General features: G+C 47.5%; 3 non-coding genes across 3 annotated transcripts; all 3 read right to left on the minus strand.

The window, feature by feature from the left end:
• Positions 1 to 1985: 1985 nt before the first annotated feature.
• Positions 1986 to 2057, minus strand: Trnat-ugu (transfer RNA threonine (anticodon UGU)). Its single transcript has one exon. It is a non-coding gene; the product is annotated as a tRNA-Thr (tRNA).
• A 12940-nt stretch (positions 2058 to 14997) lies between these two features.
• Positions 14998 to 15069, minus strand: Trnat-ugu (transfer RNA threonine (anticodon UGU)). Its single transcript has one exon. It is a non-coding gene; the product is annotated as a tRNA-Thr (tRNA).
• Positions 15070 to 15961: 892 nt separating this feature from the next.
• Positions 15962 to 16033, minus strand: Trnat-ugu (transfer RNA threonine (anticodon UGU)). Its single transcript has one exon. It is a non-coding gene; the product is annotated as a tRNA-Thr (tRNA).
• Between the last annotated feature and the right edge of the window lie 3173 nt (positions 16034 to 19206).

A 19206-nucleotide genomic window follows, 5' to 3' on the forward strand; every position in this document is an offset into this window, starting at 1 on the left:
ACGGTTAATTAAGTAAACATTTTTTAATTATACAGAAGAAAGAAAGAAAGAAAAACACGCGCCCAGAGTGGGGACCGAACCCACGCCTTTCGATTACATGTCGAATGCCTTACCAATTCGGCTATCTGGGCGACTGTGTTCTCCTTCACTTTCTGGGCTATTTATATTTACTAGAAGTGTATCTGACGCTTGAGGGTGGTAGCCAGCGCCACTCTGACTACACGATAGAAGGCGACCTTCTTTTCAACCCCCAGGGCGTGACTCGAACGTCTACAGCCTGTCATGAGTGGGTTACTGGCGGGAAGCCCTCGTATGCTACCTAGGCATCAAGGCTGCCAGAACCGAGACCCTCGCTAGGCTTTCGCAGAATAATATAATAAGGAAATGAGGGGCTCGTTGAGGAAATACAGAAAGATAGGTCAGCAGTCTACAACGCCAAAGGGGGCATAGGGGTGTGGTTAGGCTCTTTTCTTTTTCACTACGGTTAATTAGGTAAACATTTTTTTAATTATACAGAAGAAATAAAGAAAGAAAAACGCGCCCAGAGTGGGGACCGAACCCACGCCTTTCGATTACATGTCGAATGCCTTACCAATTCGGCTATCTGGGCGACTGTGTTCTCCTTCACTTTCTGGGCTATTTATATTTACTAGAAGTGTATCTGACGCTTGAGGGTGGTAGCCAGCGCCACTCTGACTACACGGGGAGAAGGCGACCTTCTTTTCAACCCCCAGGGCGGAACTCGAACGTCTACAGCCTGTCATGAGTGGGTTACTGGCGGGAAGCCCTCTTATGCTACCTAGGCATCAAGGCTGCCAGAACCAAGACCCTCGCTAGGCTTTCGCAGAATAATATAGTAAGGAAATGAGGGGCTCGTTGAGGAAATACAGAAAGATAGGTCAGCAGTCTACAACGCCAAAGGAGGCATAGGGGTGTGGTTAGGCTCTTTTCTTTTTCACTATGATTAATTAAGTAAACATTTTTTTAATTATACAGAAGAAAGAAAGAATGAAAAACACGCACCCAGAGTGGGGACTGAACCCACGCCTTTCGATTACATGTCGAATGCCTTACCAATTCGGCTATCTGGGCGACTGTGTTCTCCTTCACTTTCTGGGCTATTTACATTTACTAGAAGTGTATCTGACGCTTGAGGGTGGTAGCCAGTGCCACTCTGACTACACGGGGAGAAGGCGACCTTTTTTTCAACCCCCAGGGCGTGACTCGAACGTCTACAGCCTGTCATGAGTGGGTTACTGGCGGGAAGCCCTCTTATGCTACCTAGGCATCAAGGCTGCCAGAACTGAGACCCTCGCTAGGCTTTCGCAGAATAATATAGTAAGGAAATGAGAGGCTCGTTGAGGAAATACAGAAAGATAAGTCAGCAGTCTACAACGCCAAAGGAGGCATAGGGGTGTGGTTAGGCTCTTTTCTTTTTCACTACGGTTAATTAAGTAAACATTTTTTTTAATTATACAGAAGAAAGAAAGAAAGAAAAACACGCGCCCAGAGTGGGGACCGAACCCACGCCTTTCGATTACATGTCGAATGCCTTACCAATTCGGCTATCTGGGCGACTGTGTTCTCCTTCACTTTCTGGGCTATTTATATTTACAAGAAGTGTATCTGACGCTTGAGGGTGGTAGCCAGCGCCACTCTGACTACACGGGGAGAAGGCGACCTTCTTTTCAACCCCCAGGGCGTGACTCGAACGTCTACAGCCTGTCATGAGTGGGTTACTGGCGGGAAGCCCTCTTATGCTACCTAGGCATCAAGGCTGCCAGAACCGAGACCCTCGCTAGGCTTTCGCAGAATAATATAATAAGGAAATGAGGGGCTCGTTGAGGAAATACAGAAAGATAGGTCAGCAGTCTACAACGCCAAAGGAGGCATAGGGGTGTGGTTAGACTCTTTTCTTTTTCACTGCGGATAATTAAGTAAACATTTTTTTAATTATACAGAAGAAAGAAAGAAAGAAAAACACGTGCCCAGAGTGGGGACCGAACCCACGCCTTTCGATTACATGTCGAATGCCTTACCAATTCGGCTATCTGGGCGACTGTGTTCTCCTTCACTTTCTGGGCTATTTATATTTACTAGAAGTGTATCTGACGCTTGAGGGTGGTAGCCAGCGCCACTCTGACTACACGGGGAGAAGGCGACCTTCTTTTCAACCCCCAGGGCAGAACTCGAACGTCTACAGCCTGTCATGATTGGGTTACTGGCGGGAAGCCCTCTTATGCTACCTAGGCATCAAGGCTGCCAGAACCGAGACCCTCGCTAGGCTTTCGCAGAATAATATAGTAAGGAAATGAGAGGCTCGTTGAGGAAATACAGAAAGTCAGCAGTCTACAACGCCAAAGGAGGCATAGGGGTGTGGTTAGGCTCTTTTCTTTTTCACTACGGTTAATTAAGTAAACATTTTTTTTAATTATACAGAAGAAAGAAAGAAAGAAAAACACGCGCCCAGAGTGGGGACCGAACCCTCGCCTTTCGATTACATGTCGAATGCCTTACCAATTCGGCTATCTGGGCGACTGTGTTCTCCTTCACTTTCTGGGCTATTTATATTTACTAGAAGTGTATCTGACGCTTGAGGGTGGTAGCCAGCGCCACTCTGACTACACGGGGAGAAGGCGACCTTCTTTTCAACCCCCAGGGCGTGACTCGAACGTCCATTGCCTGTCATGAGTGGGTTACTGGCGGGAAGCCCTCTTATGCTACCTAGGCATCAAGGCTTCCAGAACCGAGACCCTTGCTAGGCTTTCGCAGAATAATATAGTAAGGAAATGAGGGGCTCGTTGAGGAAATACAGAAAGATAGGTCAGTAGTCTACAACGCCAAAGGAGGCATAAGGGGGTGGTTAGGCTCTTTTTCACTACGGTTAATTAAGTAAACATTTTTTTTAATTATACAGAAGAAAGAAAAAAAGAAAAACACGCGCCCAGAGTGGGGACCAAACCCACGCCTTTCGATTACATGTCGAATGCCTTACCAATTCGGCTATCTGGGCTACTGTGTTCTCCTTCACTTTCTGGGCTATTTATATTTACAAGAAGTGTAACTGACGCTTGAGGGTGGTAGCCAGCGCCACTCTGACTACACGATAGAAGGCGACCTTCTTTTCAACCCCCAGGGCGTGACTCGAACATCTACAGCCTGTCATGAGTGGGTTACTGGCGGGAAGCCCTCGTATGCTACCTAGGCATCAAGGCTGCCAGAACCGAGACCCTCGCTAGGCTTTCGCCGAATAATATAGTAAGGAAATGAGGGGCTCGTTGAGGAAATACAGAAAGATAGGTCAGCAGTCTACAACGCCAAAGGAGGCATAGGGGTGTGGTTAGGCTCTTTTCTTTTTCACTACGGTTAATTAAGCAAACATTTTTTTTAATTATACAGAAGAAAGAAAGAAAGAAAAACGCGCCCAGAGTGGGAAACGAACCCACGCCTTTCGATTACATGTCGAATGCCTTACAAACTCGGCTATCTGGGCGCCTGTGTTCTCCTTCACTTTCTGGGCTATTTATATTTACTAGAAGTGTATCTGACGCTTGAGGGTGGTAGCCAGCGCCACTCTGACTACACGGGGAGAAGGCGACCTTCTTATCAACCCCCAGGGCGTGACTCGAACGTCTACAGCCTGTCATGAGTGGGTTGCTGGCGGGAAGCCCTCTTATGCTACCTAGGCATCAAGGCTGCCAGAACCGAGACCCTCGCTAGGCTTTCGCAGAATAATATAGTAAGGAAATGAGAGGCTCGTTGAGGAAATACAGAAAGATAAGTCAGCAGTCTACAACGCCAAAGGAGGCATAGGGGTGTGGTTAGGCTCTTTTCTTTTTCACTACGGTTAATTAAGTAAACATTTTTTTTAATTATACAGAAGAAAGAAAGAAAGAAAAACACGCGCCCAGAGTGGGGACCGAACCCACGCCTTTCGATTACATGTCGAATGCCTTACCAATTCGGCTATCTGGGCGACTGTGTTCTCCTTCACTTTCTGGGCTATTTATATTTACAAGAAGTGTATCTGACGCTTGAGGGTGGTAGCCAGCGCCACTCTGACTACACGGGGAGAAGGCGACCTTCTTTTCAACCCCCAGGGCGTGACTCGAACATCTACAGCCTGTCATGAGTGGGTTACTGGCGGGAAGCCCTCTTATGCTACCTAGGCATCAAGGCTGCCAGTACCGAGACCCTCGCTAGGCTTTCGCAGAATAATATAATAAGGAAATGAGGGGCTCGTTGAGGAAATACAGAAAGATAGGTCAGCAGTCTACAACGCCAAAGGAGGCATAGGGGTGTGGTTAGACTCTTTTCTTTTTCACGGCGGATAATTAAGTAAACATTTTTTTAATTATACAGAAGAAAGAAAGAAAGAAAAACACGCGCCCAGAGTGGGGACCGAACCCACGCCTTTCGATTACATGTCGAATGCCTTACCAATTCGGCTATCTGGGCGACTGTGTTCTCCTTCACTTTCTGGGCTATTTATATTTACTAGAAGTGTATCTGACGCTTGAGGGTGGTAGCCAGCGCCCCTCTGACTACACGAGGAGAAGGCGACCTTCTTTTCAACCCCCAGCGCGTGACTCGAATGTCTACAGCCTGTCATGAGTGGGTTACTGGCGGGAAGCCCTCTTATGCTACCTAGGCATCAAGGCTGCCAGAACCGAGACCCTCCCTAGGCATTCGCAGAATAATATAATAAGGAAATGAGGGGCTCGTTGAGGAAATACAGAAAGATAGGTCCGCAGTCTACAACGCCAAAGGGGGCATAGGGGTGTGGTTAGGCTCTTTTCTTTTTCACTACGGTTAATTAGGTAAACATTTTTTTTAATTATACAGAAGAAAGAAAGAAAGAAAAACACGCGCCCAGAGTGGGGACCGAACCCACGCCTTTCGATTACATGTCGAATGCCTTACCAATTCGGCTATCTGGGCGACTGTGTTCTCCTTCACTTTCTGGGCTATTTATATTTACTAGAAGTGTATCTGACGCTTGAGGGTGGTAGCCAGCGCCACTCTGACTACACGGGGAGAAGGCGACCTTCTTTTCAACCCCCAGGGCGGAACTCGAACGTCTACAGCCTGTCATGAGTGGGTTACTGGCGGGAAGCCCTCTTATGCTACCTAGGCATCAAGGCTGCCAGAACCAAGACCCTCGCTAGGCTTTCGCAGAATAATATAGTAAGGAAATGAGGGGCTCGTTGAGGAAATAAATAAAGATAGGTCAGCAGTCTACAACGCCAAAGGAGGCATAGGGGTGTGGTTAGGCTCTTTTCTTTTTCACTATGATTAATTAAGTAAACATTTTTTTAATTATACAGAAGAAAGAAAGAATGAAAAACACGCGCCCAGAGTGGGGACCGAACCCACGCCTTTCGATTACATGTCGAATGCCTTACCAATTCGGCTATCTGGGCGACTGTGTTCTCCTTCACTTTCTGGGCTATTTACATTTACTAGAAGTGTATCTGACGCTTGAGGGTGGTAGCCAGCGCCACTCTGACTACACGGGGAGAAGGCGACCTTCTTTTCAACCCCCAGGGCGTGACTCGAACGTCTACAGCCTGTCATGAGTGGGTTACTGGCGGGAAGCCCTCTTATGCTACCTAGGCATAAAGGCTGCCAGAACCGAGACCCTCGCTAGGCTTTCGCAGAATAATATAGTAAGGAAATGAGGGGCTCGTTGATAAAATACAGAAAGATAGGTCAGCAGTCTACAACGCCAAAGGAGGCATCGGGGTGTGGTTAGGCTCTTTTCTTTTTCACTACGGTTAATTAAGTAAACATTTTTTTAATTATACAGAAGAAAGAAAGAAAGAAAAACACGCGCCCAGAGTGGGGACCGAACCCATGCCTTTCGATTACATGTCGAATGCCTTACCAATTCGGCAATCTGGGCGACTGTGTTCTCCTTCACTTTCTGGGCTATTTATATTTACTAGAAGTGTATCTGACGCTTGAGGGTGGTAGCCAGCGCCACTCTGACTACACGATAGAAGGCGACCTTCTTTTCAACCCCCAGGGCGTGACTCGAACATCTACAGCCTGTCATGAGTGGGTTACTGGCGGGAAGCCCTCGTATGCTACCTAGGCATCAAGGCTGCCAGAACCGAGACCCTCGCTAGGCTTTCGCCGAATAATATAGTAAGGAAATGAGGGGCTCGTTGAGGAAATACAGAAAGATAGGTCAGCAGTCTACAACGCCAAAGGAGGCATAGGGGTGTGGTTAGGCTCTTTTCTTGTTCACTACGGTTAATTAAGTAAACATTTTTTTTAATTATACAGAAGAAAGAAAGAAAGAAAAACACGCGCCCAGAGTGGGGACCGAACCCACGCCTTTCGATTACATGTCGAATGCCTTACCAATTCGGCTATCTGGGCGACTGTGTTCTCCTTCACTTTCTGGGCTATTTATATTTACAAGAAGTGTATCTGATGCTTGAGGGTGGTAGCCAGCGCCACTCTGACTACACGGGGAGAAGGCGACCTTCTTTTCAACCCCCAGGGCGGAACTCGAACGTCTACAGCCTGTCATGAGTGGGTTACTGGCGGGAAGCCCTCTTATGCTACCTAGGCATCAAGGCTGCCAGAACCGAGACCCTCGCTAGGCTTTCGCAGAATAATATAGTAAGGAAATGAGGGGCTCGTTGAGGAAATACAGAAAGATAGGTCAGCAGTCTACAACGCCAAAGGAGGCCTAGGGGTGTGGTTAGGCTCTTTTCTTTTTCACTACGGTTAATTAAGTAAACATTTTTTTAATTATACAGAAGAAAGAAAGAAAGAAAAACACGCGCCCAGAGTGGGGACCGAACCCACGCCTTTCGATTACATGTCGAATGCCTTACCAATTCGGCTATCTGGGCGACTGTGTTCTCCTTCACTTTCTGGGCTATTTATATTTACTAGAAGTGTATCTGACGCTTGAGGGTGGTAGCCAGCGCCCCTCTGACTACACGGGGAGAAGGCGACCTTCTTTTCAACCCCCAGGGCGTGACTCGAATGTCTACAGCCTGTCATGAGTGGGTTACTGGCGGGTAGCCCTCTTATGCTACCTAGGCATCAAGGCTGCCAGAACCGAGACCCTCGCTAGGCTTTCGCAGAATAATATAATAAGGAAATGAGGGGCTCGTTGAGGAAATACAGAAAGATAGGTCAGCAGTCTACAACGCCAAAGGGGGCATAGGGGTGTGGTTAGGCTCTTTTCTTTTTCACTACGGTTAATTAGGTAAACATTTTTTTTAATTATACAGAAGAAAGAAAGAAAGAAAAACACGCGCCCAGAGTGGGGACCGAACCCACGCCTTTCGATTACATGTCGAATGCCTTACCAATTCGGCTATCTGGGCGACTGTGTTCTCCTTCACTTTCTGGGCTATTTATATTTACTAGAAGTGTATCTGATGCTTGAGGGTGGTAGCCAGCGCCACTCTGACTACACGGGGAGAAGGCGACCTTCTTTTCAACCCCCAGGGCGGAACTCGAACGTCTACAGCCTGTCATGAGTGGGTTACTGGCGGGAAGCCCTCTTATGCTACCTAGGCATCAAGGCTGCCAGAACCGAGACCCTCGCTAGGCTTTCGCAGAATAATATAGTAAGGAAATGAGGGGCTCGTTGAGGAAATACAGAAAGATAGGTCAGCAGTCTACAACGCCAAAGGAGGCATAGGGGTGTGGTTAGGGTCTTTTCTTTTTCACTACGGTTAATTAAGTAAACATTTTTTTAATTATACAGAAGAAAGAAAGAAAGAAAAACACGCGCCCAGAGTGGGGACCGAACCCACGCCTTTCGATTACATGTCGAATGCCTTACCAATTCGGCTATCTGGGCGACTGTGTTCTCCTTCACTTTCTTGGCTATTTATATTTACAAGAAGTGTATCTGACGCTTGAGGGTGGTAGCCAGCGCCACTCTGACTACACGGGGAGAAGGCGACCTTCTTTTCAACCCCCAGGGCGTGACTCGAACGTCTACAGCCTGTCATGAGTGGGTTACTGGCGGGAAGCCCTCTTATGCTACCTAGGCATCAAGGCTGCCAGAACCGAGACCCTCGCTAGGCTTTCGCAGACTAATATAGTAAGGAAATGAGGGGCTCGTTGAGGAAATACAGAAAGATAGGTCAGCAGTCTACAACGCCAAAGGAGGCCTAGGGGTGTGGTTAGGCTCTTTTCTTTTTCACTACGGTTAATTAAGTAAACATTTTTTTAATTATACAGAAGAAAGAAAGAAAGAAAAACACGCGCCCAGAGTGGGGACCGAACCCACGCCTTTCGATTACATGTCGAATGCCTTACCAATTCGGCTATCTGGGCAACTGTGTTCTCCTTCACTTTCTGGGCTTTTTATATTTACTAGAAGTGTATCTGACGCTTGAGGGTGGTAGCCAGCGCCCCTCTGACTACACGGGGAGAAGGCGACCTTCTTTTCAACCCCCAGGGCGTGACTCGAATGTCTACAGCCTGTCATGAGTGGGTTTCTGGCGGGTAGCCCTCTTATGCTACCTAGGCATCAAGGCTGCCAGAACCGAGACCCTCGCTAGGCTTTCGCAGAATAATATAATAAGGAAATGAGGGGCTCGTTGAGGAAATACAGAAAGATAGGTCAGCAGTCTACAACGCCAAAGGGGGCATAGGGGTGTGGTTAGGCTCTTTTCTTTTTCAGTACGGTTAATTAGGTAAACATTTTTTTAATTATACAGAAGAAAGAAAGAAAAACACGCGCCCAGAGTGGGGACCGAACCCACGCCTTTCGATTACATGTCGAATGCCTTACCAATTCGGCTATCTGGGCGACTGTGTTCTCCTTCACTTTCTGGGCTATTTATATTTACTAGAAGTGTATCTGACGCTTGAGGGTGGTAGCCAGCGCCACTCTGACTACACGGGGAGAAGGCGACCTTCTTTTCAACCCCCAGGGCGGAACTCGAACGTCTACAGCCTGTCATGAGTGGGTTACTGGCGGGAAGCCCTCTTATGCTACCTAGGCATCAAGGCTGCCAGAACCAAGACCCTCGCTAGGCTTTCGCAGAATAATATAGTACGGAAATGAGGGGCTCGCTGAGGAAATACAGAAAGATAGGTCAGCAGTCTACAACGCCAAAGGAGGCATAGGGGTGTGGTTAGGCTCTTTTCTTTTTCACTATGATTAATTAAGTAAACATTTTTTTAATTATACAGAAGAAAGAAAGAATGAAAAACACGCGCCCAGAGTGGGGACCGAACCCACGCCTTTCGATTACATGTCGAATGCCTTACCAATTCGGCTATCTGGGCGACTGTGTTCTCCTTCACTTTCTGGGCTATTTACATTTACTAGAAGTGTATCTGACGCTTGAGGGTGGTAGCCAGCGCCACTCTGACTACACGGGGAGAAGGCGATCTTCTTTTCAACCCCCAGGGCGTGACTCGAACGTCTACAGCCTGTCATGAGTGGGTTACTGGCGGGAAGCCCTCGTATGCTACCTAGGCATCAAGGCTGCCAGAACCGAGACCCTCGCTAGGCTTTCGCAGAATAATATAGTAAGGAAATGAGGGGCTCGTTGAGGAAATACAGAAAGATAGGTCAGCAGTCTACAACGCCAAAGGAGGCATAGGGGTGTGGTTAGACTCTTTTCTTTTTCACTGCGGATAATTAAGTAAACATTTTTTTTAATTATACAGAAGAAAGAAAGAAAGAAAAACACGCGCCCAGAGTGGGGACCGAACCCAAACCTTTCGATTACATGTCGAATGCCTTACAAATTCGGCTATCTGGGCGACTATGTTCTCCTTCACTTTCTGGGCTATTTATATTTACTAGAAGTGTATCTGACGCTTGAGGGTGGTAGCCAGCGCCACTGACTACACGGGGAGAAGGCAACCTTCTTTTCAACCCCCAGGGTGTGACTCGATGTCTACAGCCTGTCATGAGTGGGTTACTGGCGGGAAGCCCTCTTATGCTACCTAGGCATCAAGGCTGCCAGAACTGAGACCCTCGCTAGGCTTTCGCAGAATAATATAATAAGGAAAAGAGGGGCTCGTTGAGGAAATACAGAAAGATAGGTCATCAGTCTACAACGCCAAAGGAGGCATAGGGGTGTGGTTAGACTCTTTTCTTTTTCACTGCGGATAATTAGGTAAACATTTTTTTAATTATACAGAAGAAAGAAAGAAAGAAAAACACGCGCCCAGAGTGGGGACCGAACCCACGCCTTTCGATTACATGTCGAATGCCTTACAAATTCGGCTATCTGGGCAACTGTGTTCTCCTTCACTTTGTGGGCTATTTATATTTACTAGAAGTGTATCTGACGCTTGAGGGTGGTAGCCAGCGCCACTCTGACTACACGGGGAGAAGGCGACCTTCTTTTCAACCCCCAGGGCGTGACTCGAATGTCTACAGCCTGTCATGAGTGGGTTACTGGCGGCAAGCCCTCTTATGCTACCTAGGCATCAAGGCTGCCAGAACCGAGACCCTCGCTAGGCTTTCGCAGAATAATATAAGGAAATGAGGGGCTCGTTGAGGAAATACAGAAAGATAGGTCAGCAGTCTACAACGCCAAAGGAGGCATAGGGGTGTGGTTAGGCTCTTTTCTTTTTCACTACGGTTAATTAAGTAAACATTTTTTAATTATACAGAATAAAGAAAGAAAGAAAAACACGCGCCCAGAGTGGGGACCGAACCCACGCCTTTCGATTACATGTCGAATGACTTACAAATTCGGCTATCTGGGCAACTGTGTTCTCCTTCACTTTCTGGGCTTTTTATATTTACTAGAAGTGTATCTGACGCTTGAGGGTGGTAGCCAGCGCCCCTCTGACTACACGGGGAGAAGGCGACCTTCTTTTCAACCCCCAGGGCGTGACTCGAATGTCTACAGCCTGTCATGAGTGGGTTTCTGGCGGGTAGCCCTCTTATGCTACCTAGGCATCAAGGCTGCCAGAACCGAGACCCTCGCTAGGCTTTCGCAGAATAATATAATAAGGAAATGAGGGGCTCGTTGAGGAAATACAGAAAGATAGGTCAGCAGTCTACAACGCCAAAGGGGGCATAGGGGTGTGGTTAGGCTCTTTTCTTTTTCAGTACGGTTAATTAGGTAAACATTTTTTTTAATTATACAGAAGAAAGAAAGAAAAACACGCGCCCAGAGTGGGGACCGAACCCACGCCTTTCGATTACATGTCGAATGCCTTTCCAATTCGGCTATCTGGGCGACTGTGTTCTCCTTCACTTTCTGGGCTATTTATATTTACTAGAAGTGTATCTGACGCTTGAGGGTGGTAGCCAGCGCCACTCTGACTACACGGGGAGAAGGCGACCTTCTTTTCAACCCCCAGGGCGGAACTCGAACGTCTACAGCCTGTCATGAGTGGGTTACTGGCGGGAAGCCCTCTTATGCTACCTAGGCATCAAGGCTGCCAGAACCAAGACCCTCGCTAGGCTTTCGCAGAATAATATAGTACGGAAATGAGGGGCTCGTTGAGGAAATACAGAAAGATAGGTCAGCAGTCTACAACGCCAAAGGAGGCATAGGGGTGTGGTTAGGCTCTTTTCTTTTTCACTATGATTAATTAAGTAAACATTTTTTTAATTATACAGAAGAAAGAAAGAATGAAAAACACGCGCCCAGAGTGGGGACCGAACCCACGCCTTTCGATTACATGTCGAATGCCTTACCAATTCGGCTATCTGGGCGACTGTGTTCTCCTTCACTTTCTGGGCTATTTACATTTACTAGAAGTGTATCTGACGCTTGAGGGTGGTAGCCAGCGCCACTCTGACTACACGGGGAGAAGGCGATCTTCTTTTCAACCCCCAGGGCGTGACTCGAACGTCTACAGCCTGTCATGAGTGGGTTACTGGCGGGAAGCCCTCGTATGCTACCTAGGCATCAAGGCTGCCAGAACCGAGACCCTCGCTAGGCTTTCGCAGAATAATATAGTAAGGAAATGAGGGGCTCGTTGAGGAAATACAGAAAGATAGGTCAGCAGTCTACAACGCCAAAGGAGGCATAGGGGTGTGGTTAGACTCTTTTCTTTTTCACTGCGGATAATTAAGTAAACATTTTTTTTAATTATACAGAAGAAAGAAAGAAAGAAAAACACGCGCCCAGAGTGGGGACCGAACCCAAACCTTTCGATTACATGTCGAATGCCTTACAAATTCGGCTATCTGGGCGACTATGTTCTCCTTCACTTTCTGGGCTATTTATATTTACTAGAAGTGTATCTGACGCTTGAGGGTGGTAGCCAGCGCCACTGACTACACGGGGAGAAGGCAACCTTCTTTTCAACCCCCAGGGCGTGACTCGAATGTCTACAGCCTGTCATGAGTGGGTTACTGGCGGGAAGCCCTCTTATGCTACCTAGGCATCAAGGCTGCCAGAACCGAGACCCTCGCTAGGCTTTCGCAGAATAATATAATAAGGAAAAGAGGGGCTCGTTGAGAAAATACAGAAAGATAGGTCATCAGTCTACAACGCCAAAGGAGGCATAGGGGTGTGGTTAGACTCTTTTCTTTTTCACTGCGGATAATTAAGTAAACATTTTTTTAATTATACAGAAGAAAGAAAGAAAGAAAAACACGCGCCCAGAGTGGGGACCGAACCCACGCCTTTCGATTACATGTCGAATGCCTTACAAATTCGGCTATCTGGGCAACTGTGTTCTCCTTCACTTTGTGGGCTATTTATATTTACTAGAAGTGTATCTGACGCTTGAGGGTGGTAGCCAGCGCCACTCTGACTACACGGGGAGAAGGCGACCTTCTTTTCAACCCCCAGGGCGTGACTCGAATGTCTACAGCCTGTCATGAGTGGGTTACTGGCGGCAAGCCCTCTTATGCTACCTAGGCATCAAGGCTGCCAGAACCGAGACCCTCGCTAGGCTTTCGCAGAATAATATAAGGAAATGAGGGGCTCGTTGAGGAAATACAGAAAGATAGGTCAGCAGTCTACAACGCCAAAGGAGGCATAGGGGTGTGGTTAGGCTCTTTTCTTTTTCACTACGGTTAATTAAGTAAACATTTTTTAATTATACAGAATAAAGAAAGAAAGAAAAACACGCGCCCAGAGTGGGGACCGAACCCACGCCTTTCGATTACATGTCGAATGACTTACAAATTCGGCTATCTGGGCGACTGTGTTCTCCTTCACTTTCTGGGCTATTTATATTTACTAGAAGTGTATCTGACGCTTGAGGGTGGTAGCCAGCGCCACTCTGACTACACGGGGAGAAGGCGACCTTCTTTTCAACCCCCAGGGCGTGACTCGAACGTCTACAGCCTGTCATGAGTGGGACACTGGCGGGAAGCCCTCTTATGCTACCTAGGCATCAAGGCTGCCAGAGCCGAGACCCTCGCTAGGCTTTCGCAGAATAATATAGTAAGGAAATGAGGGGCTCGTTGAGGAAATACAGAAAGATAGGTCAGCAGTCTACAACGCCAAAGGAGGCATAGGGGTGTGGTTAGACTCTTTTCTTTTTCACTGCGGATAATTAAGTAAACATTTTTTTAATTTTACAGAAGAAAGAAAGAAAGAAAAACACGCGCCCAGAGTGGGGACCGAACCCACGCCTTTCGATTACATGTCGAATGCCTTACAAATTCGGCTATCTGGGCGGCCTTACAAATTCGGCTATCTGGGCGACTATGTTCTCCTTCACTTTCTGGGCTATTTATATTTAGTAGAAGTGTATCTGACGCTTCAGGGTGGTAGCCAGCGCCACTCTGACTACACGGGGAGAAGGCAACCTTCTTTTCAACCCCCAGGGCGTGACTCGAATGTCTACAGCCTGTCATGAGTGGGTTACTGGCGGAAAGCCCTCTTATGCTACCTAGGCATCAAGGCTGCCAGGTCCGAGACCCTCGCTAGGCTTTCGCAGAATAATATAATAAGGAAATGAGGGGCTCGTTGAGGAAATACAGAAAGATAGGTCATCAGTCTACAACGCCAAAGGAGGCATAGGGGTGTGGTTAGACTCTTTTCTTTTTCACTGCGGATAATTAAGTAAACATTTTTTTAATTATACAGAAGAAAGAAAGAAAGAAAAACACGCGCCCAGAGTGGGGACCGAACCCACGCCTTTCGATTACATGTCGAATGCCTTACAAATTCGGCTATCTGGGCGACTGTGTTCTCCTTCACTTTGTGGGCTATTTATATTTACTAGAAGTGTATCTGACGCTTGAGGGTGGTAGCCAGCGCCACTCTGACTACACGGGGAGAAGGCAACCTTCTTTTCAACCCCCAGGGCGTGACTCGAATGTCTACAGCCTGTCATGAGTGGGTTACTGGCGGGAAGCCCTCTTATGCTACCTAGGCATCAAGGCTGCCAGAACCGAGACCCTCGCTAGGCTTTCGCAGAATAATATAAGGAAATGAGGGGCTCGTTGAGGAAATACAGAAAGATAGGTCAGCAGTCTACAACGCCAAAGGAGACATAGGGGTGTGGTTAGGCTCTTTTCTTTTTCACTACGGTTAATTAAGTAAACATTTTTTTTAATTATACAGAAGAAAGAAAGAAAGAAAACACGCGCCCAGAGTGGGGACCGAACCCACGCCTTTCGATTACATGTCGAATGCCTTACCAATTCGGCTATCTGGGCGACTGTGTTCTCCTTCACTTTCTGGGCTATTTATATTTACAAGAAGTGTATCTGACGCTTGAGGGTGGTAGCCAGCGCCACTCTGACTACACGGGGAGAAGGCGACCTTCTTTTCAACCCCCAGGGCGTGACTCGAACGTCTACAGCCTGTCATGAGTGGGTTACTGGCGGGAAGCCCTCTTATGCTACCTAGGCATCAAGGTTGCCAGAACCGAGACCCTCGCTAGGCTTTCGCAGAATAATATAGTAAGGAAATGAGGGGCTCGTTGAGGAAATACAGAAAGATAGGTCAGCAGTCTACAACGCCAAAGGAGGCCTAGGGGTGTGGTTAGGCTCTTTTCTTTTTCACTACGGTTAATTAAGTAAACATTTTTTTAATTATACAGAAGAAAGAAAGAAAGAAAAACACGCGCCCAGAGTGGGGATCGAACCCACGCCTTTCGATTACATGTCGAATGCCTTACCAATTCGGCTATCTGGGCGACTGTGTTCTCCTTCACTTTCTGGGCTATTTATATTTACTAGAAGTGTATCTGACGCTTGAGGGTGGTAGCCAGCGCCACTCTGACTACACGGGGAGAAGGCGACCATCTTTTCAACCCCCAGGGCGTGACTCGAACGTCTACAGCCTGTCATGAGTGGGTTACTGGCGGGAAGCCATCTTATGCTACCTAGGCATCAAGGCTGCCAGAACCGAGACCCTCGCTAGGCTTTCGCAGAATAATATAGTAAGGAAATGAGGGGCTCGTTGAGGAAATACAGAAAGATAGGTCAGCAGTCTACAACGCCAAAGGAGGCCTAGGGGTGTGGTTAGGCTCTTTTCTTTTTCACTACGGTTAATTAAGTAAACATTTTTTTAATTATACAGAAGAAAGAAAGAAAGAAAAACACGCGCCCAGAGTGGGGACCGAACCCACGCCTTTCGATTACATGTCGAATACCTTACCAATTCGGCTATCTGGGCGACTGTGTTCTCCTTCACTTTCTGGGCTATTTATATTTACTAGAAGTGTATCTGACGCTTGAGGGTGGTAGCCAGCGCCCCTCTGACTACACGGGGAGAAGGCGACCTTCTTTTCAACCCCCAGGGCGTGACTCGAATGTCTACAGCCTGTCATGAGTGGGTTACTGGCGGGTAGCCCTCTTATGCTACCTAGGCATCAAGGCTGCCAGAACCGAGACCCTCGCTAGGCTTTCGCAGAATAATATAATAAGGAAATGAGGGGCTTGTTGAGGAAATACAGAAAGATTGGTCAGCAGTCTACAACGCCAAAGGGGGCATAGGGGTGTGGTTAGGCTCTTTTCTTTTTCACTACGGTTAATTAAGTAAACATTTTTTTAATTATACAGAAGAAAGAAAGAAAGAAAAACACGCGCCCAGAGTGGGGATCGAACCCACGCCTTTCGATTACATGTCGAATGCCTTACCAATTCGGCTATCTGGGCGACTGTGTTTTCCTTCACTTTCTGGGCTATTTATATTTACTAGAAGTGTATCTGACGCTTGAGGGTGGTAGCCAGCGCCACTCTGACTACATGGGGAGAAGGCGACCTTCTTTTCAACCCCCAGGGCGTGACTCGAACGTCTACAGCCTGTCATGAGTGGGTTACTGGCGGGAAGCCATCTTATGCTACCTAGGCATCAAGGCTGCCAGAACCGAGACCCTCGCTAGGCTTTCGCAGAATAATATAGTAAGGAAATGAGGGGCTCGTTGAGGAAATACAGAAAGATAGGTCAGCAGTCTACAACGCCAAAGGAGGCCTAGGGGTGTGGTTAGGCTCTTTTCTTTTTCACTACGGTTAATTAAGTAAACATTTTTTTAATTATACAGAAGAAAGAAAGAAAGAAAAACACGCGCCCAGAGTGGGGACCGAACCCACGCCTTTCGATTACATGTCGAATGACTTACCAATTCGGCTATCTGGGCGACTGTGTTCTCCTTCACTTTCTGGGCTATTTATATTTACTAGAAGTGTATCTGACGCTTGAGGGTGGTAGCCAGCGCCCCTCTGACTACACGGGGAGAAGGCGACCTTCTTTTCAACCCCCAGGGCGTGACTCGAATGTCTACAGCCTGTCATGAGTGGGTTACTGGCGGGTAGCCCTCTTATGCTACCTAGGCATCAAGGCTGCCAGAACCGAGACCCTCGCTAGGCTTTCGCAGAATAATATAATAAGGAAATGAGGGGCTCGTTGAGGAAATACAGAAAGATTGGTCAGCAGTCTACAACGCCAAAGGGGGCATAGGGGTGTGGTTAGGCTCTTTTCTTTTTCACTACGGTTAATTACGTAAACATTTTTTTTAATTATACAGAAGAAAGAAAGAAAGAAAAACACGCGCCCAGAGTGGGGACCGAACCCACGCCTTTCGATTACATGTCGAATGCCTTACCAATTCGGCTATCTGGGCGACTGTGTTCTCCTTCACTTTCTGGGCTATTTATATTTACTAGAAGTGTATCTGACGCTTGAGGGTGGTAGCCAGCGCCACTCTGACTACACGGGGAGAAGGCGACCTTCTTTTCAACCCCCAGGGCGGAACTTGAACGTCTACAGCCTGTCATGAGTGGGTTACTGGCGGGAAGCCCTCTTATGCTACCTAGGCATCAAGGCTGCCAGAACCAAGACCCTCGCTAGGCTTTCGCAGAATAATATAGTAAGGAAATGAGGGGCTCGTTGAGGAAATACAGAAAGATAGGTCAGCAGTCTACAACGCCAAAGGAGGCATAGGGGTGTGGTTAGGCTCTTTTCTTTTTCACTATGATTAATTAAGTAAACATTTTTTTAATTATACAGAAGAAAGAAAGAATGAAAAACACGCGCCCAGAGTGGGGACCGAACCCACGCCTTTCGATTACATGTCGAATGCCTTACCAATTCGGCTATCTGGGCGACTGTGTTCTCCTTCACTTTCTGGGCTATTTACATTTACTAGAAGTGTATCTGACGCTTGAGGGTGGTAGCCAGTGCCACTCTGACTACACGGGGAGAAGGCGACCTTCTTTTCAACCCCCAGGGCGTGACTCGAACGTCTACAGCCTGTCATGAGTGGGTTACTGGCGGGAAGCCCTCTTATGCTACCTAGGCATCAAGGCTGCCAGAACCGAGACCCTCGCTAGGCTTTCGCAGAATAATATAGTAAGGAAATGAGGGGCTCGTTGAGGAAATACAGAAAGATAGGTCAGCAGTCTACAACGCCAAAGGAGGCATAGGGGTGTGGTTAGGCTCTTTTCTTTTTCACTACGGTTAATTAAGTAAACATTTTTTTAATTATACAGAAGAAAGAAAGAAAGAAAAACACGCGCCCAGAGTGGGGACCGAACCCACGCCTTTCGATTACATGTCGAATGCCTTACCAATTCGGCTATCTGGGCGACTGTGTTCTCCTTCACTTTCTGGGCTATTTATATTTACTAGAAGTGTATCTGACGCTTGAGGGTGGTAGCCAGCGCCACTCTGACTACACGATAGAAGGCGACCTTCTTTTCAACCCCCAGGGCGTGACTCGAACGTCTACAGCCTGTCATGAGTGGGTTACTGGCGGGAAGCCCTCGTATGCTACCTAGGCATCAAGGCTGCCAGAACCGAGACCCTCGCTAGGCTTTCGCAGAATAATATAGTAAGGAAATGAGGGGCTCGTTGAGGAAATACAGAAAGATAGGTCAGCAGTCTACAACGCCAAAGGAGGCATAGGGGTGTGGTTAGGCTCTTTTCTTGTTCACTACGGTTAATTAAGTAAACATTTTTTTTAATTATACAGAAGAAAGAAAGAAAAACACGCGCCCAGAGTGGGGACCGAACCCACGCCTTTCGATTACATGTCGAATGCCTTACCAATTCGGCTATCTGGGCGACTGTGTTCTCCTTCACTTTCTGGGCTATAAATATTTACTAGAAGTGTATCTGACACTTGAGGGGTGTAGCCAGCGCCACTCTGACTACACGGGGAGAAGGCAACCTTCTTTTCAACCCCCAGGGCGTGACTCGAACGTCTACAGCCTGTCATGAGTGGGTTACTGGCGGGAAGCCCTCTTATGCTATCTAGGCATCAAGGCTGCCAGAACCGAGACCCTCGCTAGGCTTTCGCAGAATAATATAGTAAGGAAATGAGGGGCTCGTTGAGGAAATACAGAAAGATAGGTCAGCAGTCTACAACGCCAAACGAGGCATAGGGGTGTGGTTAGGCTCTTTTCTTTTTCACTACGGTTAATTAAGTAAACATTTTTTTAATTATACAGAAGAAAGAAAGAAAGAAAAACACGCGCCCAGAGTGGGGACCGAACCCACGCCTTTCGATTACATGTCGAATGCCTTACCAATTCGGCTATCTGGGCGACTGTGTTCTCCTTCACTTTGTGGGCTATATATATTTACTAGAAATGTATCTGACGCTTGAGGGTGGTAGCCAGCGCCACTCTGACTACACGGGGAGAAGGCGACCTTCTTTTCAACCCCCAGGGCGTGACTCGAATGTCTACAGCCTGTCATGAGTGGGTTACTGGCGGGAAGCCCTCTTATGCTACCTAGGCATCAAGGCGGCCAGAACCGAGACCCTCGCTAGGCTTTCGCAGAATAATATAATAAGGAAATGAGGGGCTCGTTGAGGAAATACAGAAAG

Source organism: Haemaphysalis longicornis, unplaced genomic scaffold (genome assembly GCF_048455015.1).
Source record: "Haemaphysalis longicornis isolate Haplotype H1 unplaced genomic scaffold, Haemaphysalis longicornis Haplotype H1 scaffold_11, whole genome shotgun sequence".
NCBI classification, from domain to species: domain Eukaryota; kingdom Metazoa; phylum Arthropoda; class Arachnida; order Ixodida; family Ixodidae; genus Haemaphysalis; species Haemaphysalis longicornis.